Source organism: Ranitomeya imitator, chromosome 3, assembly GCF_032444005.1.
Source record: "Ranitomeya imitator isolate aRanImi1 chromosome 3, aRanImi1.pri, whole genome shotgun sequence".
NCBI classification, from domain to species: domain Eukaryota; kingdom Metazoa; phylum Chordata; class Amphibia; order Anura; family Dendrobatidae; genus Ranitomeya; species Ranitomeya imitator.
The window spans coordinates 262,223,584-262,250,564 of record NC_091284.1 but is presented as its reverse complement, the minus strand read 5'-3'; positions in this window follow the sequence as shown (position 1 = coordinate 262,250,564).

The following is a 26,981-nucleotide window of genomic DNA, read 5'->3' as shown; positions in this document are numbered from 1 at the left end:
CAGCACTTGTGCCCCTGCCTTATGCCTAGCCCGCACTTGTGCCCCTGCCTTATGCCTAGCCCGCACTTGTGCCCCTGCCTTATGCCTAGCCCGCACTTGTGCCCCTGCCTTATGCCTAGCCCGCACTTGTGCCCCTGCCTTATGCCTAGCCCGCACTTGTGCCCCTGCCTTATGCCTAGCCCGCACTTGTGCCCCTGCCTTATGCCTAGCCCGCACTTGTGCCCCTGCCTTATGCCTAGCCCGCACTTGTGCCCCTGCCTTATGCCTAGCCCGCACTTGTGCCCCTGCCTTATGCCTAGCCCGCACTTGTGCCCCTGCCTTATGCCTAGCCCGCACTTGTGCCCCTGCCTTATGCCTAGCCCGCACTTGTGCCCCTGCCTTATGCCTAGCCCGCACTTGTGCCCCTGCCCTATGCCTAGCCCGCACTTGTGCCCCTGCCTTATCCCTAGCCCGCACTTGTGCCCCTGCCTTATCCCTAGCCCGCACTTGTGCCCCTGCCTTATGCCTAGCCCGCACTTGTGCCCCTGCCTTATGCCTAGCCCGCACTTGTGCCCCTGCCTTATGCCTAGCCCGCACTTGTGCCCCTGCCTTATGCCTAGCCAGCACTTGTGCCCCTGCCTTATGCCTAGCCAGCACTTGTGCCCCTGCCTTATGCCTAGCCAGCACTTGTGCCCCTGCCTTATGCCTAGCCAGCACTTGTGCCCCTGCCTTATGCCTAGCCAGCACTTGTGCCCCTGCCTTATGCCTAGCCAGCACTTGTGCCCCTGCCTTATGCCTAGCCAGCACTTGTGCCCCTGCCTTATGCCTAGCCAGCACTTGTGCCCCTGCCTTATGCCTAGCCAGCACTTGTGCCCCTGCCTTATGCCTAGCCAGCACTTGTGCCCCTGCCTCATGCCTAGCCAGCACTTGTGCCCCTGCCTCATGCCTAGCCAGCACTTGTGCCCCTGCCTCATGCCTAGCCAGCACTTGTGCCCCTGCCTCATGCCTAGCCAGCACTTGTGCCCCTGCCTCATGCCTAGCCAGCACTTGTGCCCCTGCCTCATGCCTAGCCAGCACTTGTGCCCCTGCCTCATGCCTAGCCAGCACTTGTGCCCCTGCCTCATGCCTAGCCAGCACTTGTGCCCCTGCCTCATGCCTAGCCAGCACTTGTGCCCCTGCCTCATGCCTAGCCAGCACTTGTGCCCCTGCCTCATGCCTAGCCAGCACTTGTGCCCCTGCCTCATGCCTAGCCAGCACTTGTGCCCCTGCCTCATGCCTAGCCAGCACTTGTGCCCCTGCCTCATGCCTAGCCAGCACTTGTGCCCCTGCCTTATGCCTAGCCAGCACTTTTGAGCCCCTTGCATTATTGTTTTTTTGTCTTTAGCTTCATGTTGGGTATGCACACAGGGCAGGCTTTACGCTCTTCGCTCTTGTCCCGTCTGAATGCACATGCACGACTGTAATTGGGGACGAAGGCATTACCCATTTACGGAGGACAGACAAGATGTGCCTGTTTGCTTGGAGCATGGGGGTTATGGAGTGGCTCCGCACTGTACAACAAAGTACAGAGAAGAGGGGTGAAAGCTAGCTCTTCACCCCTAAGGGTGCCTATCCCTTTATGCAAAGAGTGCAAAGAGTTAGCCGTATGCCTTATGTGTAGCCATCACTTGTGCCCCTGCCTTAAGTCTAGCCTGCATAGGTGCCCCTGCCTTATGCCTAGCTTGCACTTGTGCCTCTGCCTTATGCTTAGTTTGCACATGTGCCCCTGCCTTATGCCTAGCCCGCACTTGTGCCCCTGCCTTATGCCTAGCCCGCACTTGTGCCCCTGCCTTATGCCTAGCCAGCACTTGTGCCCCTGCCTTATGCCTAGCCAGCACTTGTGCCCCTGCCTTATGCCTAGCCAGCACTTGTGCCCCTGCCTTATGCCTAGCCAGCACTTGTGCCCCTGCCTTATTCCTAGCCCGCACTTGTGCCCCTGCCTTATGCCTAGCCAGCACTTGTGCCCCTGCCTTATGCCTAGCCAGCACTTGTGCCCCTGCCTTATGCCTAGCCAGCACTTGTGCCCCTGCCTTATGCCTAGCCAGCACTTGTGCCCCTGCCTTATGCCTAGCCAGCACTTGTGCCCCTGCCTTATGCCTAGCCAGCACTTGTGCCCCTGCCTTATGCCTAGCCAGCACTTGTGCCCCTGCCTTATGCCTAGCCAGCACTTGTGCCCCTGCCTTATGCCTAGCCAGCACTTGTGCCCCTGCCTTATGCCTAGCCAGCACTTGTGCCCCTGCCTTATGCCTAGCCAGCACTTGCGCCCCTGCCTTATGCCTAGCCCGCACTTGTGCCCCTGCCTTATGCCTAGCCCGCACTTGTGCCCCTGCCTTATGCCTAGCCCGCACTTGTGCCCCTGCCTTATGCCTAGCCCGCACTTGTGCCCCTGCCTTATGCCTAGCCCGCACTTGTGCCCCTGCCTTATGCCTAGCCCGCACTTGTGCCCCTGCCCTATGCCTAGCCCGCACTTGTGCCCCTGCCCTATGCCTAGCCCGCACTTGTGCCCCTGCCTTATGCCTAGCTAGCACTTGTGCCCCTGCCTTATGCCTAGCCAGCACTTGTGCCCCTGCCTTATGCCTAGCCAGCACTTGTGCACCTGCCTTATGCCTAGCCAGCACTTGTGCCCCTGCCTCATGCCTAGCCAGCACTTGTGCCCCTGCCTCATGCCTAGCCAGCACTTGTGCCCCTGCCTCATGCCTAGCCAGCACTTGTGCCCCTGCCTTATGCCTAGCCAGCACTTGTGCCCTTGCCTTATGCCTAGCCAGCACTTGTGCCCCTGCCTTATGCCTAGCCAGCACTTGTGCCCCTGCCTTATGCCTAGCCAGCACTTGTGCCCCTGCCTTATGCCTAGCCAGCACTTGTGCCCCTGCCTTATGCCTAGCCAGCACTTGTGCCCCTGCCTTATGCCTAGCCAGCACTTGTGCCCCTGCCTTATGCCTAGCCAGCACTTGTGCCCCTGCCTTATGCCTAGCCAGCACTCGTGCCCCTGCCTTATGCCTAGCCAGCACTCGTGCCCCTGCCTTATGCCTAGCCAGCACTCGTGCCCCTGCCTTATGCCTAGCCAGCACTCGTGCCCCTGCCTTATGCCTAGCCAGCACTCGTGCCCCTGCCTTATGCCTAGCCAGCACTCGTGCCCCTGCCTTATGCCTAGCCCGCACTCGTGCCCCTGCCTTATGCCTAGCCCGCACTCGTGCCCCTGCCTTATGCCTAGCCCGCACTCGTGCCCCTGCCTTATGCCTAGCCCGCACTCGTGCCCCTGCCTTATGCCTAGCCCGCACTTGTGCCCCTGCCTTATGCCTAGCCCGCACTTGTGCCCCTGCCTTATGCCTAGCCCGCACTTGTGCCCCTGCCTTATGCCTAGCCCGCACTTGTGCCCCTGCCTTATGCCTAGCCCGCACTTGTGCCCCTGCCTTATGCCTAGCCCGCACTTGTGCCCCTGCCTTATGCTTAGCCCGCACTTGTGCCCCTGCCTTATGCCTAGCCCGCACTTGTGCCCCTGCCTTATGCCTAGCCCGCACTTGTGCCCCTGCCTTATGCCTAGCCCGCACTTGTGCCCCTGCCTTATGCCTAGCCCGCACTTGTGCCCCTGCCTTATGCCTAGCCCGCACTTGTGCCCCTGCCTTATGCCTAGCCCGCACTTGTGCCCCTGCCTTATGCCTAGCCCGCACCTGTGCCCCTGCCCTATGCCTAGCCCGCAATTGTGCCCCTGCCCTATGCCTAGCCCGCACCTGTGCCCCTGCCTTATGCCTAGCCCGCACCTGTGCCCCTGCCTTATGCCTAGCCCGCACCTGTGCCCCTGCCTTATGCCTAGCCCGCACTTGTGCCCCTGCCTTATGCCTAGCCCGCACTTGTGCCCCTGCCTTATGCCGAGCCCGCACTTGTGCCCCTGCCTTATCCCTAGCCCGCACTTGTGCCCCTGCCTTATCCCTAGCCCGCACTTGTGCCCCTGCCTTATGCCTAGCCCGCACTTGTGCCCCTGCCTTATGCCTAGCCCGCACTTGTGCCCCTGCCTTATGCCTAGCCCGCACTTGTGCCCCTGCCTTATGCCTAGCCCGCACTTGTGCCCCTGCCTTATGCCTAGCCCGCACTTGTGCCCCTGCCTTATGCCTAGCCCGCACTTGTGCCCCTGCCTTATGCCTAGCCCGCACTTGTGCCCCTGCCTTATGCCTAGCCAGCACTTGTGCCCCTGCCTTATGCCTAGCCAGCACTTGTGCCCCTGCCTTATGCCTAGCCAGCACTTGTGCCCCTGCCTTATGCCTAGCCAGCACTTGTGCCCCTGCCTTATGCCTAGCCAGCACTTGTGCCCCTGCCTTATGCCTAGCCAGCACTTGTGCCCCTGCCTTATGCCTAGCCAGCACTTGTGCCGCTGCCTTATGCCTAGCCAGCACTTGTGCCCCTGCCTTATGCCTTGCCAGCACTTGTGCCCCTGCCTTATGCCTAGCCCGCACTTGTGCCCCTGCCTTATGCCTAGCCCGCACTTGTGCCCCTGCCTTATGCCTAGCCCGCACTTGTGCCCCTGCCTTATGCCTAGCCCGCACTTGTGCCCCTGCCCTATGCCTAGCCCGCACTTGTGCCCCTGCCCTATGCCTAGCCCGTACTTGTGCCCCTGCCCTATGCCTAGCCCGCACTTGTGCCCCTGCCCTATGCCTAGCCCGCACTTGTGCCCCTGCCTTATGCCTAGTCCGCACTTGTGCCCCTGCCTTATGCCTAGCCAGCACTTGTGCCCCTGCCTTATGCCTAGCCAGCACTTGTGCCCCTGCCTTATGCCTAGCCAGCACTTGTGCCCCTGCCTTATGCCTAGCCAGCACTTGTGCCCCTGCCTTATGCCTAGCCAGCACTTGTGCCCCTGCCTTATGCCTAGCCAGCACTTGTGCCCCTGCCTTATGCCTAGCCAGCACTTGTGCCCCTGCCTTATGCCTAGCCAGCACTTGTGCCCCTGCCTTATGCCTAGCCAGCACTTGTGCCCCTGCCTTATGCCTAGCCAGCACTTGTGCCCCTGCCTTATGCCTAGCCAGCACTTGTGCCCCTGCCTTATGCCTAGCCAGCACTTGTGCCCCTGCCTTATGCCTAGCCAGCACTTGTGCCCCTGCCTTATGCCTAGCCAGCACTTGTGCCCCTGCCTTATGCCTAGCCAGCACTTGTGCCCCTGCCTTATGCCTAGCCAGCACTTGTGCCCCTGCCTTATGCCTAGCCAGCACTTGTGCCCCTGCCTTATGCCTAGCCAGCACTTGTGCCCCTGCCTTATGCCTAGCCAGCACTTGTGCCCCTGCCTTATGCCTAGCCAGCACTTGTGCCCCTGCCTTATGCCTAGCCAGCACTTGTGCCCCTGCCTTATGCCTAGCCAGCACTTGTGCCCCTGCCTTATGCCTAGCCAGCACTTGTGCCCCTGCCTTATGCCTAGCCAGCACTTGTGCCCCTGCCTTATGCCTAGCCAGCACTTGTGCCCCTGCCTTATGCCTAGCCAGCACTTGTGCCCCTGCCTTATGCCTAGCCAGCACTCGTGCCCCTGCCTTATGCCTAGCCAGCACTCGTGCCCCTGCCTTATGCCTAGCCAGCACTCGTGCCCCTGCCTTATGCCTAGCCAGCACTCGTGCCCCTGCCTTATGCCTAGCCAGCACTCGTGCCCCTGCCTTATGCCTAGCCAGCACTCGTGCCCCTGCCTTATGCCTAGCCCGCACTCGTGCCCCTGCCTTATGCCTAGCCCGCACTCGTGCCCCTGCCTTATGCCTAGCCCGCACTCGTGCCCCTGCCTTATGCCTAGCCCGCACTCGTGCCCCTGCCTTATGCCTAGCCCGCACTCGTGCCCCTGCCTTATGCCTAGCCCGCACTTGTGCCCCTGCCTTATGCCTAGCCCGCACTTGTGCCCCTGCCTTATGCCTAGCCCGCACTTGTGCCCCTGCCTTATGCCTAGCCCGCACTTGTGCCCCTGCCTTATGCCTAGCCCGCACTTGTGCCCCTGCCTTATGCTTAGCCCGCACTTGTGCCCCTGCCTTATGCCTAGCCCGCACTTGTGCCCCTGCCTTATGCCTAGCCCGCACTTGTGCCCCTGCCTTATGCCTAGCCCGCACTTGTGCCCCTGCCTTATGCCTAGCCCGCACTTGTGCCCCTGCCTTATGCCTAGCCCGCACTTGTGCCCCTGCCTTATGCCTAGCCCGCACTTGTGCCCCTGCCTTATGCCTAGCCCGCACCTGTGCCCCTGCCCTATGCCTAGCCCGCAATTGTGCCCCTGCCCTATGCCTAGCCCGCACCTGTGCCCCTGCCTTATGCCTAGCCCGCACCTGTGCCCCTGCCTTATGCCTAGCCCGCACCTGTGCCCCTGCCTTATGCCTAGCCCGCACTTGTGCCCCTGCCTTATGCCTAGCCCGCACTTGTGCCCCTGCCTTATGCCGAGCCCGCACTTGTGCCCCTGCCTTATCCCTAGCCCGCACTTGTGCCCCTGCCTTATCCCTAGCCCGCACTTGTGCCCCTGCCTTATGCCTAGCCCGCACTTGTGCCCCTGCCTTATGCCTAGCCCGCACTTGTGCCCCTGCCTTATGCCTAGCCCGCACTTGTGCCCCTGCCTTATGCCTAGCCCGCACTTGTGCCCCTGCCTTATGCCTAGCCCGCACTTGTGCCCCTGCCTTATGCCTAGCCCGCACTTGTGCCCCTGCCTTATGCCTAGCCCGCACTTGTGCCCCTGCCTTATGCCTAGCCAGCACTTGTGCCCCTGCCTTATGCCTAGCCAGCACTTGTGCCCCTGCCTTATGCCTAGCCAGCACTTGTGCCCCTGCCTTATGCCTAGCCAGCACTTGTGCCCCTGCCTTATGCCTAGCCAGCACTTGTGCCCCTGCCTTATGCCTAGCCAGCACTTGTGCCCCTGCCTTATGCCTAGCCAGCACTTGTGCCGCTGCCTTATGCCTAGCCAGCACTTGTGCCCCTGCCTTATGCCTTGCCAGCACTTGTGCCCCTGCCTTATGCCTAGCCCGCACTTGTGCCCCTGCCTTATGCCTAGCCCGCACTTGTGCCCCTGCCTTATGCCTAGCCCGCACTTGTGCCCCTGCCTTATGCCTAGCCCGCACTTGTGCCCCTGCCCTATGCCTAGCCCGCACTTGTGCCCCTGCCCTATGCCTAGCCCGTACTTGTGCCCCTGCCCTATGCCTAGCCCGCACTTGTGCCCCTGCCCTATGCCTAGCCCGCACTTGTGCCCCTGCCTTATGCCTAGTCCGCACTTGTGCCCCTGCCTTATGCCTAGCCAGCACTTGTGCCCCTGCCTTATGCCTAGCCAGCACTTGTGCCCCTGCCTTATGCCTAGCCAGCACTTGTGCCCCTGCCTTATGCCTAGCCAGCACTTGTGCCCCTGCCTTATGCCTAGCCAGCACTTGTGCCCCTGCCTTATGCCTAGCCAGCACTTGTGCCCCTGCCTTATGCCTAGCCAGCACTTGTGCCCCTGCCTTATGCCTAGCCAGCACTTGTGCCCCTGCCTTATGCCTAGCCAGCACTTGTGCCCCTGCCTTATGCCTAGCCAGCACTTGTGCCCCTGCCTTATGCCTAGCCAGCACTTGTGCCCCTGCCTTATGCCTAGCCAGCACTTGTGCCCCTGCCTTATGCCTAGCCAGCACTTGTGCCCCTGCCTTATGCCTAGCCAGCACTTGTGCCCCTGCCTTATGCCTAGCCAGCACTTGTGCCCCTGCCTTATGCCTAGCCAGCACTTGTGCCCCTGCCTTATGCCTAGCCAGCACTTGTGCCCCTGCCTTATGCCTAGCCAGCACTTGTGCCCCTGCCTTATGCCTAGCCAGCACTTGTGCCCCTGCCTTATGCCTAGCCAGCACTTGTGCCCCTGCCTTATGCCTAGCCAGCACTTGTGCCCCTGCCTTATGCCTAGCCAGCACTTGTGCCCCTGCCTTATGCCTAGCCAGCACTTGTGCCCCTGCCTTATGCCTAGCCAGCACTTGTGCCCCTGCCTTATGCCTAGCCAGCACTTGTGCCCCTGCCTTATGCCTAGCCAGCACTTGTGCCCCTGCCTTATGCCTAGCCAGCACTTGTGCCCCTGCCTTATGCCTAGCCAGCACTTGTGCCCCTGCCTTATGCCTAGCCAGCACTTGTGCCCCTGCCTTATGCCTAGCCAGCACTTGTGCCCCTGCCTTATGCCTAGCCAGCACTTGTGCCCCTGCCTTATGCCTAGCCAGCACTTGTGCCCCTGCCTCATGCCTAGCCAGCACTTGTGCCCCTGCCTCATGCCTAGCCAGCACTTGTGCCCCTGCCTCATGCCTAGCCAGCACTTGTGCCCCTGCCTCATGCCTAGCCAGCACTTGTGCCCCTGCCTCATGCCTAGCCAGCACTTGTGCCCCTGCCTCATGCCTAGCCATCACTTGTGCCCCTGCCTCATGCCTAGCCAGCACTTGTGCCCCTGCCTCATGCCTAGCCAGCACTTGTGCCCCTGCCTTATGCCTAGCCAGCACTTGTGCCCCTGCCTTATGCCTAGCCAGCACTTGTGCCCCTGCCTTATGCCTAGCCAGCACTTGTGCCCCTGCCTTATGCCTAGCCAGCACTTGTGCCCCTGCTTTATGCCTAGCCAGCACTTGTGCCCCTGCCTTATGCCTAGCCGCACTTTTGAGCCCCTTGCATTATTGTTTTTTTGTCTTTAGCTTCATGTTGGTTATGCACACAGGGCAGGCTTTACGCTCTTCGCTCTTGTCCCGTCTGAATGCACATGCACGACTGTAATTGGGGACGAAGGCATTACCCATTTACGGAGGACAGACAAGATGTGCCTGTTCGCTTGGAGCATGGGGGTTATGGAGTGGCTCCGCACTGTACAACAAAGTACAGAGTAGAGGGGTGAAAGCTAGCTCTTCACCCCTAAGGGTGCCTATCCCTTTATGCAAAGAGTGCAAAGAGTTAGCCGTATGCCTTATGTGTAGCCATCACTTGTGCCCCTGCCTTAAGCCTAGCCTGCATAGGTGCCCCTGCCTTATGCCTAGCTTGCACTTGTGCCTCTGCCTTATGCTCAGTTTGTACTTGTGCCCCTGCCTAAAGCCTAGCCCGCACTTGTGCCCCTGCCTTATGCCTAGCCAGCACTTGTGCCCCTGCCTTATGCCTAGCCAGCACTTGTGCCCCTGCCTTATGCCTAGCCAGCACTTGTGCCCCTGCCTTATGCCTAGCCAGCACTTGTGCCCCTGCCTTATGCCTAGCCAGCACTTGTGCCCCTGCCTTATGCCTAGCCAGCACTTGTGCCCCTGCCTTATGCCTAGCCAGCACTTGTGCCCCTGCCTTATGCCTAGCCAGCACTTGTGCCCCTGCCTTATGCCTAGCCAGCACTTGTGCCCCTGCCTTATGCCTAGCCAGCACTTGTGCCCCTGCCTTATGCCTAGCCCGCACTTGTGCCCCTGCCTTATGCCTAGCCCGCACTTGTGCCCCTGCCATATGCCTAGCCAGCACTTGTGCCCCTGCCTTATGCCTAGCCAGCACTTGTGCCCCTGCCTTATGCCTAGCCAGCACTTGTGCCCCTGCCTTATGCCTAGCCAGCACTTGTGCCCCTGCCTTATGCCTAGCCAGCACTTGTGCCCCTGCCTTATGCCTAGCCAGCACTTGTGCCCCTGCCTTATGCCTAGCCAGCACTTGTGCCCCTGCCTTATGCCTAGCCAGCACTTGTGCCCCTGCCTTATGCCTAGCCAGCACTTGTGCCCCTGCCTTATGCCTAGCCAGCACTTGTGCCCCTGCCTTATGCCTAGCCAGCACTTGTGCCCCTGCCTTATGCCTAGCCAGCACTTGTGCCCCTGCCTTATGCCTAGCCAGCACTTGTGCCCCTGCCTTATGCCTAGCCAGCACTTGTGCCCCTGCCTTATGCCTAGCCAGCACTTGTGCCCCTGCCTTATGCCTAGCCAGCACTTGTGCCCCTGCCTTATGCCTAGCCAGCACTTGTGCCCCTGCCTTATGCCTAGCCAGCACTTGTGCCCCTGCCTTATGCCTAGCCAGCACTTGTGCCCCTGCCTTATGCCTAGCCAGCACTTGTGCCCCTGCCTTATGCCTAGCCTGCACTTGTGCCCCTGCCTTATGCCTAGCCTGCACTTGTGCCCCTGCCTTATGCCTAGCCTGCACTTGTGCCCCTGCCTTATGCCTAGCCTGCACTTGTGCCCCTGCCTTATGCCTAGCCTGCACTTTTGAGCCCCTTGCATTATTGTTTTTTTGTCTTTAGCTTCATGTTGGTTATGCACACAGGGCAGGCTTTACGCTCTTCGCTCTTGTCCCGTCTGAATGCACATGCACGACTGTAATTGGGGACGAAGGCATTACCCATTTACGGAGGACAGACAAGATGTGCCTGTTCGCTTGGAGCATGGGGGTTATGGAGTGGCTCCGCACTGTACAACAAAGTACAGAGTAGAGGGGTGAAAGCTAGCTCTTCACCCCTAAGGGTGCCTATCCCTTTATGCAAAGAGTGCAAAGAGTTAGCCGTATGCCTTATGTGTAGCCATCACTTGTGCCCCTGCCTTAAGTCTAGCCTGCATAGGTGCCCCTGCCTTATGCCTAGCTTGCACTTGTGCCTCTGCCTTATGCTTAGTTTGCACATGAGCCCCTGCCTTATGCCTAGCCCGCACTTGTGCCCCTGCCTTATGCCTAGCCAGCACTTGTGCCCCTGCCTTATGCCTAGCCAGCACTTGTGCCCCTGCCTTATGCCTAGCCAGCACTTGTGCCCCTGCCTTATGCCTAGCCAGCACTTGTGCCCCTGCCTTATGCCTAGCCAGCACTTGTGCCCCTGCCTTATGCCTAGCCAGCACTTGTGCCCCTGCCTTATGCCTAGCCAGCACTTGTGCCCCTGCCTTATGCCTAGCCAGCACTTGTGCCCCTGCCTTATGCCTAGCCAGCACTTGTGCCCCTGCCTTATGCCTAGCCAGCACTTGTGCCCCTGCCTTATGCCTAGCCAGCACTTGTGCCCCTGCCTTATGCCTAGCCAGCACTTGTGCCCCTGCCTTATGCCTAGCCAGCACTTGTGCCCCTGCCTTATGCCTAGCCAGCACTTGTGCCCCTGCCTTATGCCTAGCCCGCACTTGTGCCCCTGCCTTATGCCTAGCCCGCACTTGTGCCCCTGCCTTATGCCTAGCTCGCACTTGTGCCCCTGCCTTATGCCTAGCCCGCACTTGTGCCCCTGCCTTATGCCTAGCCCGCACTTGTGCCCCTGCCTTATGCCTAGCCCGCACTTGTGCCCCTGCCTTATGCCTAGCCCGCACTTGTGCCCCTGCCTTATGCCTAGCCCGCACTTGTGCCCCTGCCTTATGCCTAGCCCGCACTTGTGCCCCTGCCTTATGCCTAGCCCGCACTTGTGCCCCTGCCTTATGCCTAGCCCGCACTTGTGCCCCTGCCTTATGCCTAGCCCGCACTTGTGCCCCTGCCTTATGCCTAGCCCGCACTTGTGCCCCTGCCTTATGCCTAGCCCGCACTTGTGCCCCTGCCTTATGCCTAGCCCGCACTTGTGCCCCTGCCTTATGCCTAGCCCGCACTTGTGCCCCTGCCTTATGCCTAGCCCGCACTTGTGCCCCTGCCTTATGCCTAGCCCGCACTTGTGCCCCTGCCTTATGCCTAGCCCGCACTTGTGCCCCTGCCTTATGCCTAGCCCGCACTTGTGCCCCTGCCTTATGCCTAGCCCGCACTTGTGCCCCTGCCTTATGCCTAGCCCGCACTTGTGCCCCTGCCTTATGCCTAGCCCGCACCTGTGCCCCTGCCTTATGCCTAGCCCGCACTTGTGCCCCTGCCTTATTCTTAGCCCGCACTTGTGCCCCTGCCTTATGCCTAGCCCGCACTTGCCTAGCCAGCACTTGTGCCCCTGCCTTATGCCTAGCCAGCACTTGTGCCCCTGCCTTATGCCTAGCCAGCACTTGTGCCCCTGCCTTATGCCTAGCCAGCACTTGTGCCCCTGCCTTATGCCTAGCCAGCACTTGTGCCCCTGCCTTATGCCTAGCCAGCACTTGTGCCCCTGCCTTATGCCTAGCCAGCACTTGTGCCCCTGCCTTATGCCTAGCCAGCACTTGTGCCCCTGCCTTATGCCTAGCCAGCACTTGTGCCCCTGCCTTATGCCTAGCCAGCACTTGTGCCCCTGCCTTATGCCTAGCCAGCACTTGTGCCCCTGCCTTATGCCTAGCCAGCACTTGTGCCCCTGCCTTATGCCTAGCCAGCACTTGTGCCCCTGCCTTATGCCTAGCCAGCACTTGTGCCCCTGCCTTATGCCTAGCCAGCACTTGTGCCCCTGCCTTATGCCTAGCCAGCACTTGTGCCCCTGCCTTATGCCTAGCCAGCACTTGTGCCCCTGCCTTATGCCTAGCCAGCACTTGTGCCCCTGCCTTATGCCTAGCCAGCACTTGTGCCCCTGCCTTATGCCTAGCCAGCACTTGTGCCCCTGCCTTATGCCTAGCCAGCACTTGTGCCCCTGCCTTATGCCTAGCCAGCACTTGTGCCCCTGCCTTATGCCTAGCCAGCACTTGTGCCCCTGCCTTATGCCTAGCCAGCACTTGTGCCCCTGCCTTATGCCTAGCCCGCACTTGTGCCCCTGCCTTATGCCTAGCCCGCACTTGTGCCCCTGCCTTATGCCTAGCCCGCACTTGTGCCCCTGCCTTATGCCTAGCCCGCACTTGTGCCCCTGCCTTATGCCTAGCCCGCACTTGTGCCCCTGCCTTATGCCTAGCCCGCACTTGTGCCCCTGCCTTATGCCTAGCCCGCACTTGTGCCCCTGCCTTATGCCTAGCCCGCACTTGTGCCCCTGCCTTATGCCTAGCCCGCACTTGTGCCCCTGCCTTATGCCTAGCCCGCACTTGTGCCCCTGCCTTATGCCTAGCCCGCACTTGTGCCCCTGCCTTATGCCTAGCCCGCACTTGTGCCCCTGCCTTATGCCTAGCCCGCACTTGTGCCCCTGCCTTATGCCTAGCCCGCACTTGTGCCCCTGCCTTATGCCTAGCCCGCACTTGTGCCCCTGCCTTATGCCTAGCCCGCACTTGTGCCCCTGCCTTATGCCTAGCCCGCACTTGTGCCCCTGCCTTATGCCTAGCCCGCACTTGTGCCCCTGCCTTATGCCTAGCCCGCACTTGTGCCCCTGCCTTATGCCTAGCCCGCACTTGTGCCCCTGCCTTATGCCTAGCCCGCACTTGTGCCCCTGCCTTATGCCTAGCCCGCACTTGTGCCCCTGCCTTATGCCTAGCCCGCACTTGTGCCCCTGCCTTATGCCTAGCCCGCACCTGTGCCCCTGCCCTATGCCTAGCCCGCACCTGTGCCCCTGCCCTATGCCTAGCCCGCACTTGTGCCCCTGCCCTATGCCTAGCCCGCACTTGTGCCCCTGCCCTATGCCTAGCCCGCACTTGTGCCCCTGCCTTATCCCTAGCCCGCACTTGTGCCCCTGCCTTATGCCTAGCCCGCACTTGTGCCCCTGCCTTATGCCTAGCCCGCACTTGTGCCCCTGCCTTATGCCTAGCCAGCACTTGTGCCCCTGCCTTATGCCTAGCCAGCACTTGTGCCCCTGCCTTATGCCTAGCCAGCACTTGTGCCCCTGCCTTATGCCTAGCCAGCACTTGTGCCCCTGCCTTATGCCTAGCCAGCACTTGTGCCCCTGCCTTATGCCTAGCCAGCACTTGTGCCCCTGCCTTATGCCTAGCCAGCACTTGTGCCCCTGCCTTATGCCTAGCCAGCACTTGTGCCCCTGCCTTATGCCTAGCCAGCACTTGTGCCCCTGCCTTATGCCTAGCCAGCACTTGTGCCCCTGCCTTATGCCTAGCCAGCACTTGTGCCCCTGCCTTATGCCTAGCCAGCACTTGTGCCCCTGCCTCATGCCTAGCCAGCACTTGTGCCCCTGCCTCATGCCTAGCCAGCACTTGTGCCCCTGCCTCATGCCTAGCCAGCACTTGTGCCCCTGCCTCATGCCTAGCCAGCACTTGTGCCCCTGCCTCATGCCTAGCCAGCACTTGTGCCCCTGCCTCATGCCTAGCCAGCACTTGTGCCCCTGCCTCATGCCTAGCCAGCACTTGTGCCCCTGCCTTATGCCTAGCCAGCACTTGTGCCCCTGCCTTATGCCTAGCCAGCACTTTTGAGCCCCTTGCATTATTGTTTTTTTGTCTTTAGCTTCATGTTGGTTATGCACACAGGGCAGGCTTTACGCTCTTCGCTCTTGTCCCGTCTGAATGCACATGCACGACTGTAATTGGGGACGAAGGCATTACCCATTTACGGAGGACAGACAAGATGTGCCTGTTTGCTTGGAGCATGGGGGTTATGGAGTGGCTCCGCACTGTACAACAAAGTACAGAGAAGAGGGGTGAAAGCTAGCTCTTCACCCCTAAGGGTGCCTATCCCTTTATGCAAAGAGTGCAAAGAGTTAGCCGTATGCCTTATGTGTAGCCATCACTTGTGCCCCTGCCTTAAGTCTAGCCTGCATAGGTGCCCCTGCCTTATGCCTAGCTTGCACTTGTGCCTCTGCCTTATGCTTAGTTTGCACATGTGCCCCTGCCTTATGCCTAGCCCGCACTTGTGCCCCTGCCTTATGCCTAGCCAGCACTTGTGCCCCTGCCTTATGCCTAGCCAGCACTTGTGCCCCTGCCTTATGCCTAGCCAGCACTTGTGCCCCTGCCTTATGCCTAGCCAGCACTTGTGCCCCTGCCTTATTCCTAGCCCGCACTTGTGCCCCTGCCTTATGCCTAGCCAGCACTTGTGCCCCTGCCTTATGCCTAGCCAGCACTTGTGCCCCTGCCTTATGCCTAGCCAGCACTTGTGCCCCTGCCTTATGCCTAGCCAGCACTTGTGCCCCTGCCTTATGCCTAGCCAGCACTTGTGCCCCTGCCTTATGCCTAGCCAGCACTTGTGCCCCTGCCTTATGCCTAGCCAGCACTTGTGCCCCTGCCTTATGCCTAGCCAGCACTTGTGCCCCTGCCTTATGCCTAGCCAGCACTTGTGCCCCTGCCTTATGCCTAGCCCGCACTTGTGCCCCTGCCTTATGCCTAGCCCGCACTTGTGCCCCTGCCTTATGCCTAGCCCGCACTTGTGCCCCTGCCTTATGCCTAGCCCGCACTTGTGCCCCTGCCTTATGCCTAGCCCGCACTTGTGCCCCTGCCTTATGCCTAGCCCGCACTTGTGCCCCTGCCTTATGCCTAGCCCGCACTTGTGCCCCTGCCCTATGCCTAGCCCGCACTTGTGCCCCTGCCCTATGCCTAGCCCGCACTTGTGCCCCTGCCTTATGCCTAGCCAGCACTTGTGCCCCTGCCTTATGCCTAGCCAGCACTTGTGCCCCTGCCTTATGCCTAGCCAGCACTTGTGCCCCTGCCTTATGCCTAGCCAGCACTTGTGCCCCTGCCTTATGCCTAGCCAGCACTTGTGCCCCTGCCTCATGCCTAGCCAGCACTTGTGCCCCTGCCTCATGCCTAGCCAGCACTTGTGCCCCTGCCTCATGCCTAGCCAGCACTTGTGCCCCTGCCTTATGCCTAGCCAGCACTTGTGCCCTTGCCTTATGCCTAGCCAGCACTTGTGCCCCTGCCTTATGCCTAGCCAGCACTTGTGCCCCTGCCTTATGCCTAGCCAGCACTTGTGCCCCTGCCTTATGCCTAGCCAGCACTTGTGCCCCTGCCTTATGCCTAGCCAGCACTTGTGCCCCTGCCTTATGCCTAGCCAGCACTTGTGCCCCTGCCTTATGCCTAGCCAGCACTTGTGCCCCTGCCTTATGCCTAGCCAGCACTTGTGCCCCTGCCTTATGCCTAGCCAGCACTTGTGCCCCTGCCTTATGCCTAGCCAGCACTTGTGCCCCTGCCTTATGCCTAGCCAGCACTTGTGCCCCTGCCTTATGCCTAGCCAGCACTTGTGCCCCTGCCTTATGCCTAGCCAGCACTTGTGCCCCTGCCTTATGCCTAGCCAGCACTTGTGCCCCTGCCTTATGCCTAGCCAGCACTTGTGCCCCTGCCTTATGCCTAGCCAGCACTTGTGCCCCTGCCTTATGCCTAGCCAGCACTTGTGCCCCTGCCTTATGCCTAGCCAGCACTTGTGCCCCTGCCTTATGCCTAGCCAGCACTTGTGCCCCTGCCTTATGCCTAGCCAGCACTTGTGCCCCTGCCTTATGCCTAGCCAGCACTTGTGCCCCTGCCTTATGCCTAGCCAGCACTTGTGCCCCTGCCTTATGCCTAGCCAGCACTTGTGCCCCTGCCTTATGCCTAGCCAGCACTTGTGCCCCTGCCTTATGCCTAGCCAGCACTTGTGCCCCTGCCTTATGCCTAGCCAGCACTTGTGCCCCTGCCTTATGCCTAGCCAGCACTTGTGCCCCTGCCTTATGCCTAGCCAGCACTTGTGCCCCTGCCTTATGCCTAGCCAGCACTTGTGCCCCTGCCTTATGCCTAGCCAGCACTTGTGCCCCTGCCTTATGCCTAGCCAGCACTTGTGCCCCTGCCTTATGCCTAGCCAGCACTTGTGCCCCTGCCTTATGCCTAGCCAGCACTTGTGCCCCTGCCTTATGCCTAGCCAGCACTTGTGCCCCTGCCTTATGCCTAGCCAGCACTTGTGCCCCTGCCTTATGCCTAGCCAGCACTTGTGCCCCTGCCTTATGCCTAGCCAGCACTTGTGCCCCTGCCTTATGCCTAGCCAGCACTTGTGCCCCTGCCTTATGCCTAGCCAGCACTTTTGAGCCCCTTGCATTATTGTTTTTTTGTCTTTAGCTTCATGTTGGTTATGCACACAGGGCAGGCTTTACGCTCTTCGCTCTTGTCCCGTCTGAATGCACATGCACGACTGTAATTGGGGACGAAGGCATTACCCATTTACGGAGGACAGACAAGATGTGCCTGTTCGCTTGGATTATGGGGGTTATGGAGTGGCTCCGCACTGTACAACAAAGTACAGAGTAGAGGGGTGAAAGCTAGCTCTTCACCCCTAAGGGTGCCTATCCCTTTATGCAAAGAGTGCAAAGAGTTAGCCGTATGCCTTATGTGTAGCCATCACTTGTGCCCCTGCCTTAAGTCTAGCCTGCATAGGTGCCCCTGCCTTATGCCTAGCTTGCACTTGTGCCTCTGCCTTATGCTTAGTTTGCACATGTGCCCCTGCCTTATGCCTAGCCCGCACTTGTGCCCCTGCCTTATGCCTAGCCAGCACTTGTGCCCCTGCCTTATGCCTAGCCAGCACTTGTGCCCCTGCCTTATGCCTAGCCAGCACTTGTGCCCCTGCCTTATGCCTAGCCAGCACTCGTGCCCCTGCCTTATGCCTAGCCAGCACTCGTGCCCCTGCCTTATGCCTAGCCAGCACTCGTGCCCCTGCCTTATGCCTAGCCAGCACTTGTGCCCCTGCCTTATGCCTAGCCAGCACTCGTGCCCCTGCCTTATGCCTAGCCAGCACTCGTGCCCCTGCCTTATGCCTAGCCCGCACTCGTGCCCCTGCCTTATGCCTAGCCCGCACTTGTGCCCCTGCCTTATGCCTAGCCCGCACTTGTGCCCCTGCCTTATGCCTAGCCCGCACTTGTGCCCCTGCCTTATGCCTAGCCCGCACTTGTGCCCCTGCCTTATGCCTAGCCCGCACTTGTGCCCCTGCCTTATGCCTAGCCCGCACTTGTGCCCCTGCCTTATGCCTAGCCCGCACTTGTGCCCCTGCCTTATGCCTAGCCCGCACTTGTGCCCCTGCCTTATGCCTAGCCCGCACTTGTGCCCCTGCCTTATGCTTAGCCCGCACTTGTGCCCCTGCCTTATGCCTAGCCCGCACTTGTGCCCCTGCCTTATGCCTAGCCCGCACTTGTGCCCCTGCCTTATGCCTAGCCCGCACTTGTGCCCCTGCCTTATGCCTAGCCCGCACTTGTGCCCCTGCCTTATGCCTAGCCCGCACTTGTGCCCCTGCCTTATGCCTAGCCCGCACTTGTGCCCCTGCCTTATGCCTAGCCCGCACCTGTGCCCCTGCCCTATGCCTAGCCCGCAATTGTGCCCCTGCCCTATGCCTAGCCCGCACCTGTGCCCCTGCCTTATGCCTAGCCCGCACCTGTGCCCCTGCCTTATGCCTAGCCCGCACCTGTGCCCCTGCCTTATGCCTAGCCCGCACTTGTGCCCCTGCCTTATGCCTAGCCCGCACTTGTGCCCCTGCCTTATGCCGAGCCCGCACTTGTGCCCCTGCCTTATCCCTAGCCCGCACTTGTGCCCCTGCCTTATCCCTAGCCCGCACTTGTGCCCCTGCCTTATGCCTAGCCCGCACTTGTGCCCCTGCCTTATGCCTAGCCCGCACTTGTGCCCCTGCCTTATGCCTAGCCCGCACTTGTGCCCCTGCCTTATGCCTAGCCCGCACTTGTGCCCCTGCCTTATGCCTAGCCCGCACTTGTGCCCCTGCCTTATGCCTAGCCCGCACTTGTGCCCCTGCCTTATGCCTAGCCCGCACTTGTGCCCCTGCCTTATGCCTAGCCCGCACTTGTGCCCCTGCCTTATGCCTAGCCAGCACTTGTGCCCCTGCCTTATGCCTAGCCAGCACTTGTGCCCCTGCCTTATGCCTAGCCAGCACTTGTGCCCCTGCCTTATGCCTAGCCAGCACTTGTGCCCCTGCCTTATGCCTAGCCAGCACTTGTGCCCCTGCCTTATGCCTAGCCAGCACTTGTGCCCCTGCCTTATGCCTAGCCAGCACTTGTGCCGCTGCCTTATGCCTAGCCAGCACTTGTGCCCCTGCCTTATGCCTTGCCAGCACTTGTGCCCCTGCCTTATGCCTAGCCAGCACTTGTGCCCCTGCCTTATGCCTAGCCAGCACTTGTGCCCCTGCCTTATGCCTAGCCAGCACTTGTGCCCCTGCCTTATGCCTAGCCAGCACTTGTGCCCCTGCCTTATGCCTAGCCAGCACTTGTGCCCCTGCCTTATGCCTAGCCCGCACTTGTGCCCCTGCCTTATGCCTAGCCCGCACTTGTGCCCCTGCCTTATGCCTAGCCCGCACTTGTGCCCCTGCCTTATGCCTAGCCCGCACTTGTGCCCCTGCCCTATGCCTAGCCCGCACTTGTGCCCCTGCCCTATGCCTAGCCCGTACTTGTGCCCCTGCCCTATGCCTAGCCCGCACTTGTGCCCCTGCCCTATGCCTAGCCCGCACTTGTGCCCCTGCCTTATGCCTAGTCCGCACTTGTGCCCCTGCCTTATGCCTAGCCAGCACTTGTGCCCCTGCCTTATGCCTAGCCAGCACTTGTGCCCCTGCCTTATGCCTAGCCAGCACTTGTGCCCCTGCCTTATGCCTAGCCAGCACTTGTGCCCCTGCCTTATGCCTAGCCAGCACTTGTGCCCCTGCCTTATGCCTAGCCAGCACTTGTGCCCCTGCCTTATGCCTAGCCAGCACTTGTGCCCCTGCCTTATGCCTAGCCAGCACTTGTGCCCCTGCCTTATGCCTAGCCAGCACTTGTGCCCCTGCCTTATGCCTAGCCAGCACTTGTGCCCCTGCCTTATGCCTAGCCAGCACTTGTGCCCCTGCCTTATGCCTAGCCAGCACTTGTGCCCCTGCCTTATGCCTAGCCAGCACTTGTGCCCCTGCCTTATGCCTAGCCAGCACTTGTGCCCCTGCCTTATGCCTAGCCAGCACTTGTGCCCCTGCCTTATGCCTAGCCAGCACTTGTGCCCCTGCCTTATGCCTAGCCAGCACTTGTGCCCCTGCCTTATGCCTAGCCAGCACTTGTGCCCCTGCCTTATGCCTAGCCAGCACTTGTGCCCCTGCCTTATGCCTAGCCAGCACTTGTGCCCCTGCCTTATGCCTAGCCAGCACTTGTGCCCCTGCCTTATGCCTAGCCAGCACTTGTGCCCCTGCCTTATGCCTAGCCAGCACTTGTGCCCCTGCCTTATGCCTAGCCAGCACTTGTGCCCCTGCCTTATGCCTAGCCAGCACTTGTGCCCCTGCCTTATGCCTAGCCAGCACTTGTGCCCCTGCCTTATGCCTAGCCAGCACTTTTGAGCCCCTTGCATTATTGTTTTTTTGTCTTTAGCTTCATGTTGGTTATGCACACAAAGCAGGCTTTACGCTCTTCGCTCTTGTCCCGTCTGAATGCACATGACGACTGTAATTGGGGACGAGGGCATTACCCATTTACGGAGGACAGACAAGATGTGCCTGGTCGCTTGGAGCATGGGGGTTATGGAGTGGCTCCGCACTGTACAACAAAGTACAGAGTAGAGGGGTGAAAGCTAGCTCTTCACCCCTAAGGGTGCCTAACCCTTTATGCAAAGAGTGCAAAGAGTTAGCCGTATGCCTTATGTGTAGCCATCACTTGTGCCCCTGCCTTAAGCCCTAGCCTGCATACGTGCCCCTGCCTTATGCCTAGCCCGCACTTGTGCCCCTGCCTTATGCCTAGCCCGCACTTGTGCCCCTGCTTTATGCCTAGCCCGCACTTGTGCCCCTGCCTTATGCCTAGCCCGCACTTGTGCCCCTGCCTTATGCCTAGCCCGCACTTGTGCCCCTGCCTTATGCCTAGCCCGCACTTGTGCCCCTGCCTTATGCCTAGCCCGCACTTGTGCCCCTGCCTTATGCCTAGCCCGCACTTGTGCTTCTGCCTTATGCCTAGCCCGCACTTGTGCCCCTGCCTTATGCCTAGCCCGCACCTGTGCCCCTGCCTTATGCCTAGCCTGCACTTGTGCCCCTGCCCTATGCCTAGCCCGCACTTGTGCCCCTGCCTTATGCCTAGCCCGCACTTGTGCCCCTGCCCTATGCCTAGCCCGCACTTGTGCCCCTGCCTTATGCCTAGCCCGCACTTGTGCCCCTGCCTTATGCCTAGCCCGCACTTGTGCCCCTGCCTTATGCCTAGCCCGCACTTGTGCCCCTGCCTTATGCCGAGCCCGCACTTGTGCCCCTGCCTTATGCCGAGCCCGCACTTGTGCCCCTGCCTTATGCCGAGCCCGCACTTGTGCCCCTGCCTTATGCCGAGCCCGCACTTGTGCCCCTGCCTTATGCCGAGCCCGCACTTGTGCCCCTGCCTTATGCCGAGCCCGCACTTGTGCCCCTGCCTTATGCCGAGCCCGCACTTGTGCCCCTGCCTTATGCCTAGCCAGCACTTGTGCCCCTGCCTTATGCCTAGCCAGCACTTGTGCCCCTGCCTTATGCCTAGCCAGCAGTTGTGCCCCTGCCTTATGCCTAGCCAGCACTTGTGCCCCTGCCTTATGCCTAGCCAGCACTTGTGCCCCTGCCTTATGCCTAGCCAGCACTTGTGCCCCTGCCTTATGCCTAGCCAGCACTTGTGCCCCTGCCTTATGCCTAGCCAGCACTTGTGCCCCTGCCTTATGCCTAGCCAGCACTTGTGCCCCTGCCTTATGCCGAGCCCGCACTTGTGCCCCTGCCTTATGCCTAGCCCGCACTTGTGCCCCTGCCTTATGCCTAGCCCGCACTTGTGCCCCTGCCTTATGCCTAGCCCGCACTTGTGCCCCTGCCTTATGCCTAGCCAGCACTTGTGCCCCTGCCTTATGCCTAGCCAGCACTTGTGCCCCTGCCTTATGCCTAGCCAGCACTTGTGCCCCTGCCTTATGCCTAGCCAGCACTTGTGCCCCTGCCTTATGCCTAGCCAGCACTTGTGCCCCTGCCTTATGCCTAGCCAGCACTTGTGCCCCTGCCTTATGCCTAGCCAGCACTTGTGCCCCTGCCTTATGCCTAGCCAGCACTTGTGCCCCTGCCTTATGCCTAGCCAGCACTTGTGCCCCTGCCTTATGCCTAGCCAGCACTTGTGCCCCTGCCTTATGCCTAGCCAGCACTTGTGCCCCTGCCTTATGCCTAGCCAGCACTTGTGCCCCTGCCTTATGCCTAGCCAGCACTTTTGAGCCCCTTGCATTATTGTTTTTTTGTCTTTAGCTTCATGTTGGTTATGCACACAGGGCAGGCTTTACGCTCTTCGCTCTTGTCCCGTCTGAATGCACATGCACGACTGTAATTGGGGACGAAGGCATTACCCATTTACGGAGGACAGACAAGATGTGCCTGTTCGCTTGGAGCATGGGGGTTATGGAGTGGCTCCGCACTGTACAACAAAGTACAGAGTAGAGGGGTGAAAGCTAGCTCTTCACCCCTAAGGGTGCCTATCCCTTTATGCAAAGAGTGCAAAGAGTTAGCCGTATGCCTTATGTGTAGCCATCACTTGTGCCCCTGCCTTAAGTCTAACCTGCATAGGTGCCCCTGCCTTATGCCTAGCTTGCTCTTGTGCCTCTGCCTTATGCTTAGTTTGCACATGTGCCCCTGCCTTATGCCTAGCCCGCACTTGTGCCCCTGCCTTATGCCTAGCCAGCAGTTGTGCCCCTGCCTTATGCCTAGCCAGCACTTGTGCCCCTGCCTTATGCCTAGCCAGCACTTGTGCCCCTGCCTTATGCCTAGCCAGCACTTGTGCCCCTGCCTTATGCCTAGCCAGCACTTGTGCCCCTGCCTTATGCCTAGCCAGCACTTGTGCCCCTGCCTTATGCCTAGCCAGCACTTGTGCCCCTGCCTTATGCCTAGCCAGCACTTGTGCCCCTGCCTTATGCCTAGCCAGCACTTGTGCCCCTGCCTTATGCCTAGCCAGCACTTGTGCCCCTGCCTTATGCCTAGCCAGCACTTGTGCCCCTGCCTTATGCCTAGCCAGCACTTGTGCCCCTGCCTTATGCCTAGCCTGCACTCGTGCCCCTGCCTTATGCCTAGCCAGCACTGGTGCCCCTGCCTTATGCCTAGCCAGCACTCGTGCCCCTGCCTTATGCCTAGCCAGCACTCGTGCCCCTGCCTTATGCCTAGCCCGCACTCGTGCCCCTGCCTTATGTCTAGCCCGCACTCGTGCCCCTGCCTTATGCCTAGCCCGCACTCGTGCCCCTGCCTTATGCCTAGCCCGCACTCGTGCCCCTGCCTTATGCCTAGCCCGCACTCGTGCCCCTGCCTTATGCCTAGCCCGCACTCGTGCCCCTGCCTTATGCCTAGCCCGCACTCGTGCCCCTGCCTTATGCCTAGCCCGCACTCGTGCCCCTGCCTTATGCCTAGCCCGCACTCGTGCCCCTGCCTTATGCCTAGCCCGCACTCGTGCCCCTGCCTTATGCCTAGCCCGCACTTGTGCCCCTGCCTTATGCCTAGCCCGCACTTGTGCCCCTGCCTTATGCCTAGCCCGCACTTGTGCCCCTGCCTTATGCCGAGCCCGCACTTGTGCCCCTGCCTTATGCCTAGCCCGCACCTGTGCCCCTGCCTTATGCCTAGCCCGCACCTGTGCCCCTGCCTTATGCCTAGCCCGCACCTGTGCCCCTGCCTTATGCCTAGCCCGCACCTGTGCCCCTGCCTTATGCCTAGCCAGCACTTGTGCCCCTGCCTTATGCCTAGCCCGCACTTGTGCCCCTGCCTTATGCCTAGCCCGCACTTGTGCCCCTGCCTTATGCCTAGCCCGCACTTGTGCCCCTGCCTTATGCCTAGCCCGCACTTGTGCCCCTGCCTTATGCCTAGCCCGCACTTGTGCCCCTGCCTTATGCCTAGCCCGCACTTGTGCCCCTGCCTTATGCCTAGCCCGCACTTGTGCCCCTGCCTTATGCCTAGCCCGCACTTGTGCCCCTGCCTTATGCCTAGCCCGCACTTGTGCCCCTGCCTTATGCCTAGCCCGCACTTGTGCCCCTGCCTTATGCCTAGCCCGCACTTGTGCCCCTGCCTTATGCCTAGCCCGCACTTGTGCCCCTGCCTTATGCCTAGCCCGCACTTGTGCCCCTGCCTTATGCCTAGCCCGCACTTGTGCCCCTGCCTTATGCCTAGCCCGCACTTGTGCCCCTGCCTTATGCCTAGCCCGCACTTGTGCCCCTGCCTTATGCCTAGCCCGCACTTGTGCCCCTGCCTTATGCCTAGCCCGCACTTGTGCCCCTGCCTTATGCCTAGCCCGCACTTGTGCCCCTGCCTTATGCCTAGCCCGCACTTGTGCCCCTGCCTTATGCCTAGCCCGCACTTGTGCCCCTGCCTTATGCCTAGCCCGCACTTGTGCCCCTGCCTTATGCCTAGCCCGCACTTGTGCCCCTGCCTTATGCCTAGCCAGCACTTGTGCCCCTGCCTTATGCCTAGCCAGCACTTGTGCCCCTGCCTTATGCCTAGCCAGCACTTGTGCCCCTGCCTTATGCCTAGCCAGCACTTGTGCCCCTGCCTTATGCCTAGCCAGCACTTGTGCCCCTGCCTTATGCCAAGCCAGCACTTGTGCCCCTGCCTTATGCCTAGCCAGCACTTGTGCCCCTGCCTTATGCCTAGCCAGCACTTGTGCCCCTGCCTTATGCCTAGCCAGCACTTGTGCCCCTGCCTTATGCCTAGCCAGCACTTGTGCCCCTGCCTTATGCCTAGCCAGCACTTGTGCCCCTGCCTTATGCCTAGCCAGCACTTGTGCCCCTGCCTTATGCCTAGCCAGCACTTGTGCCCCTGCCTTATGCCTAGCCAGCACTTGTGCCCCTGCCTTATGCCTAGCCAGCACTTGTGCCCCTGCCTTATGCCTAGCCAGCACTTGTGCCCCTGCCTTATGCCTAGCCAGCACTTGTGCCCCTGCCTTATGCCTAGCCAGCACTTGTGCCCCTGCCTTATGCCTAGCCAGCACTTGTGCCCCTGCCTTATGCCTAGCCAGCACTTGTGCCCCTGCCTTATGCCTAGCCAGCACTTGTGCCCCTGCCTTATGCCTAGCCAGCACTTGTGCCCCTGCCTTATGCCTAGCCAGCACTTGTGCCCCTGCCTTATGCCTAGCCAGCACTTGTGCCCCTGCCTTATGCCTAGCCAGCACTTGTGCCCCTGCCTTATGCCTAGCCAGCACTTGTGCCCCTGCCTTATGCCTAGCCAGCACTTGTGCCCCTGCCTTATGCCTAGCCAGCACTTGTGCCCCTGCCTTATGCCTAGCCAGCACTTGTGCCCCTGCCTTATGCCTAGCCAGCACTTGTGCCCCTGCCTTATGCCTAGCCAGCACTTGTGCCCCTGCCTTATGCCTAGCCAGCACTTGTGCCCCTGCCTTATGCCTAGCCAGCACTTGTGCCCCTGCCTTATGCCTAGCCAGCACTTGTGCCCCTGCCTTATGCCTAGCCAGCACTTGTGCCCCTGCCTTATGCCTAGCCAGCACTTGTGCCCCTGCCTTATGCCTAGCCAGCACTTGTGCCCCTGCCTTATGCCTAGCCAGCACTTGTGCCCCTGCCTTATGCCTAGCCAGCACTTGTGCCCCTGCCTTATGCCTAGCCAGCACTTGTGCCCCTGCCTTATGCCTAGCCAGCACTTGTGCCCCTGCCTTATGCCTAGCCAGCACTTGTGCCCCTGCCTTATGCCTAGCCAGCACTTGTGCCCCTGCCTTATGCCTAGCCAGCACTTGTGCCCCTGCCTTATGCCTAGCCAGCACTTGTGCCCCTGCCTTATGCCTAGCCAGCACTTGTGCCCCTGCCTTATGCCTAGCCAGCACTTGTGCCCCTGCCTTATGCCTAGCCAGCACTTGTGCCCCTGCCTTATGCCTAGCCAGCACTTGTGCCCCTGCCTTATGCCTAGCCAGCACTTGTGCCCCTGCCTTATGCCTAGCCAGCACTTGTGCCCCTGCCTTATGCCTAGCCAGCACTTGTGCCCCTGCCTTATGCCTAGCCAGCACTTGTGCCCCTGCCTTATGCCTAGCCAGCACTTTTGAGCCCCTGCCTTATGCCTAGCCAGCACTTTTGAGCCCCTTGCATTATTGTTTTTTTGTCTTTAGCTTCATGTTGGTTATGCACACAAAGCAGGCTTTACGCTCTTCGCTCTTGTCCCGTCTGAATGCACATGCACGACTGTAATTGGGGACGAGGGCATTACCCATTTACGGAGGACAGACAAGATGTGCCTGGTCGCTTGGAGCATGGGGGTTATGGAGTGGCTCCGCACTGTACAACAAAGTACAGAGTAGAGGGGTGAAAGCTAGCTCTTCACCCCTAAGGGTGCCTATCCCTTAATGCAAAGAGTGCAAAGAGTTAGCCGTATGCCTTATGTGTAGCCATCACTTGTGCCCCTGCCTTAAGCCCTAGCCTGCATACGTGCCCCTGCCTTATGCCTAGCTTGCACTTGTGCTTCTGCCTTATGCTTTGTTTGCACTTGTGCCCCTGCCTTATGCCTAGCCCGCACTTCTGCCCCTGCCTTATGCCTAGCCAGCACTTGTGCCCCTGCCTTATGCCTAGCCCGCACTTGTGCCCCTGCCTTATGCCTAGCCAGCACTTGTGCCCCTGCCTTATGCCTAGCCAGCACTTGTGCCCCTGCCTTATGCCTAGCCAGCACTTGTGCCCCTGCCTTATGCCTAGCCAGCACTTGTGCCCCTGCCTTATGCCTAGCCAGCACTTGTGCCCCTGCCTTATGCCTAGCCAGCACTTGTGCCCCTGCCTTATGCCTAGCCAGCACTTGTGCCCCTGCCTTATGCCTAGCCAGCACTTGTGCCCCTGCCTTATGCCTAGCCAGCACTTGTGCCCCTGCCTTATGCCTAGCCAGCACTTGTGCCCCTGCCTTATGCCTAGCCAGCACTTGTGCCCCTGCCTTATGCCTAGCCAGCACTTGTGCCCCTGCCTTATGCCTAGCCAGCACTTGTGCCCCTGCCTTATGCCTAGCCAGCACTTGTGCCCCTGCCTTATGCCTAGCCAGCACTTGTGCCCCTGCCTTATGCCTAGCCAGCACTTGTGCCCCTGCCTTATGCCTAGCCAGCACTTGTGCCCCTGCCTTATGCCTAGCCAGCACTTGTGCCCCTGCCTTATGCCTAGCCAGCACTTGTGCCCCTGCCTTATGCCTAGCCAGCACTTGTGCCCCTGCCTTATGCCTAGCCAGCACTTGTGCCCCTGCCTTATGCCTAGCCAGCACTTGTGCCCCTGCCTTATGCCTAGCCAGCACTTGTGCCCCTGCCTTATGCCTAGCCAGCACTTGTGCCCCTGCCTTATGCCTAGCCAGCACTTGTGCCCCTGCCTTATGCCTAGCCAGCACTTGTGCCCCTGCCTTATGCCTAGCCAGCACTTGTGCCCCTGCCTTATGCCTAGCCAGCACTTGTGCCCCTGCCTTATGCCTAGCCAGCACTTGTGCCCCTGCCTTATGCCTAGCCAGCACTTGTGCCC